We start from the raw sequence: 3055 nt of genomic DNA, 5'->3' as shown, positions 1-3055 counted from the left end.
CCCCAGCCACAGCGCCGACCCCAGCCCCTTGGGAACCTGCCCCCCATACCCCTAACCCCAGCGCCGACCCCCAGCCCCTTGTGACCCTGCTCCGCCCTCTGACCCAGCCCCCAACCCCACCTACCTGAGCTCTCGCTGCAGCGCAGGCTCCCCCGCCCCGCCGCTCAGTAATTGGCCAGCCGACTCTCGGAACCCCCCAAAGCAGTCGGTGGGCGCAGGAGCGCTCTGCAGCTCGGAGCCAATGAGAACGGAGGTGGGCGGGATCAGTGCACTCAGCCCCGCCCCCGGGTTGGAGACGCACGTGGGGAAGCGCTCACGGGAGGGGGGAGAGTGGAGGGAGCGATGGCCATTGGCCAGGCACAAGCTGCGCGTGCTGGGCCTGTACCTCCCCAGCCAAAATGAGTCACGTGGTTCAAGGCCAGGCCTGCTGGGTGGCGCTCAGCCCCCCACTGCCCAGCTGCTGGGGGGCGGGGGGAGCACCCCAGGCAGGCCCCATCTCTCAGTCTGTGCGGCATCCAGCGCCCTTGGGGCCACCTGCTGCAGCCATAATGCCCCGAGCAATGACTGCTAGGCTCTTTCCCAGCCTGGGGTCGGGGGCTGGCAGCCAGGACACCTGGCTCTGGCCCCAGGTCTGCTGCTGGCTGACTGCCCATGCAGGCCAGCTCCCTGCCTTCCTGATGTCTCCACTGCCCTGTGGGATAGGACAAGGGTGACCGGGTGTCTGGTTTTTGAACAGAACCTGTGGTCAAAAAGGACCCTGACAGCAGAGCTAAGGCAGGCTAGTCCCTACCTGTCCTGACTCCATGTGCTGGCCCCCCCCGGGAACTGCAGGGACAGTGCCTGTGGGTGAGAGCAGCGCGCAGAGTTGCCTGCTGCCGTGCCTCTGCCTAGGACCCAGACCTGCCGGCTGCTGCCGGGGCGCAGCACGGAGTTGGGATAGGAAGGAAGCCTGCCTTAATGCCTCCACTGCACCACTGAGTGGGAGCCGCTGGAGGTAAGCCCACGTCCCAACCCCCCCAATCCAGAGCCCCCTCCTGTACCCCAAACCCCTCACCCCCCCATTCCAACTCCTTGCCCCAGCCCAGAGCCTCATCCCACACCCTGAACCCCTCTGCCCCAGCCCTCAGAGCCCCCACTCCCAGTTAGAGCCCTTCCCCCTCCCCAGCCCAGTGAAAGTGAGTGAGGGTGGGGGAAGAGTGAGCCACCAAGGGAGGGGAAATGTAGCAAGCGGGGGGCAGGGCCTAAGGAAGGGGTGGGGAAGGGGGGTGTGGCCTTAGGGAAGGGGCAGGGCTAGGGTGTTTGGTTTTGTGCAATTAGAAAGTTGACAGCCCTAGACAGGACTGACTGTCCCCTCCCTTCAGTCTGTGATTGTGAGGCAGACTAAGCCCTGAGGCAGATGAAGGCTGTGCACCTGTCAGGCTAGGCAGGGAGCTGGGTTTGGGATCAGCTGTTGGGTACCCTCAGTGCCCCATAGTGCAGACAGGAAATGACCATGCCCTTACCATGCCAGGATGCCAGGCCTGGGTGACAGATTCTTCCTACAGAGTTAGCCAGACACAACTGCTGGGCAAGATGTCCTGGGGTTGTGAGAAGTGCCCCGGCCTAGCCAGGCAGACTGCTGGCTTGCAAAACTCAGGGAGAGGAGGTGGGATCCCATTTCCTGGGTAACTGAGCTGTGGTGTTTCCAGCTCAAGGGCTAGGCAGGCAGATGGGTAACACCAGGCAGCATGGGCGGGGACCTAGGGAGCCTGAGGGTCTGTGTTTCCAGCAGCATGGAGTCACCTGCATTCATCACAGCCCAGACCTAGCTGTACTGCAAGGGAGAACGGGGGTTCGGGTGTCAGAACACAGGGGCTGCTGGACTTGATTGAAGCTGAGGTCCATCTAGCCCAGGATCCTCTCTTTGGCAGGGTCCAGCACCAGCTGATCTTGGGTCATAAGCTCAGCAGCAGGAGGTTTTCTTTCTTCCTTCCCAAACTGTCCACAGAACTGTTAACTCCGGATACTCCCGTTATCCATACAAATCTCCAGTCTGTCAGGGAATGGTGTGACATTCTCCACCTCAACCCCACTGCATGGCGCAAATCACACATTGAACAAAAACTAATCTTGTATCTGTTCCAAATGAGCTGCCTTCCTCTTGTGTTGAACATTCCCTTGTGTGTGTGTTGTGGGGAGCAGCCAGCGCCTGGTCCCTGGAACACAGTGGGAGCCTAATACACTCCATAGGACTGGGTTAATGCTTTTCTCCCCTCCTTGGGCTCCAGGAGGCCTGATATTTACTGTGATCGCTGCAGGGCCCAGGTCACAGGCAAACAGAGGTGGGAGCACGACTTGTGTGTCTGTGGCTGGACAGTGGGGATCTAAGGCAGATCACACGGGCTCTGAGACAGTGAGGAGATTCCACCCCCTGGCTCAGCTGCTCTGGGTGCAACCTTCAACTACTGTCTCAGGACTCCATTGCACAGTCAATGATTCTGTCTGGCCCCTGCCCACCTGGCTTGGCTAGAACATCTTTTTGGATTAGGAAAAGGACCAGTGGCGACTTCCCAACTCCCACCACAAGGAGGGACTCTGATACTGGGGTCTCTGTCCCCAGGAAAAGGAGCACCCCCGCAGTGGGGGCCATTTCATCCCAGCCACGGTGCCCAAATTAAATAGATCTCTGCTCATCCCTCCAGCACGTCTGCCACTTTGTCACCTCTCTAGAGCCATCTCACCCCTAGGGGCAGAAGCATCAGTGCTGGAACTAGGGATGCTGCCAAGCCCCTGACTTGAAGTGGTTTCCATCATATACAGGGTTTATGGTTTGGTTCAGCACCCCCTCTATACCAGTTGTTCCAGCACCTCTGGGCAGAAGTTATTGTACTTGGTAAAAACAAAAAGAAGAAGAAGAAAAGAAAAAGTGCAATCAGAACCCCTTTTTTTAAACTTTATGAGATGAGAAAAACAAAAGAGAAGATGGGATTATCTTTTATTCAACCACCTTCTGTTGGGGTTCCCAGACCTGAAGAGCTCTGTGTGGCTTGAAAGCTTGTCTCTTTCACCAACAGAA

This window comes from Chelonoidis abingdonii, chromosome 26, assembly GCF_003597395.2.
Source record: "Chelonoidis abingdonii isolate Lonesome George chromosome 26, CheloAbing_2.0, whole genome shotgun sequence".
Classification (NCBI taxonomy): Eukaryota; Metazoa; Chordata; order Testudines; family Testudinidae; genus Chelonoidis; species Chelonoidis abingdonii.
Note: the sequence above shows the minus strand (reverse complement) of the source record.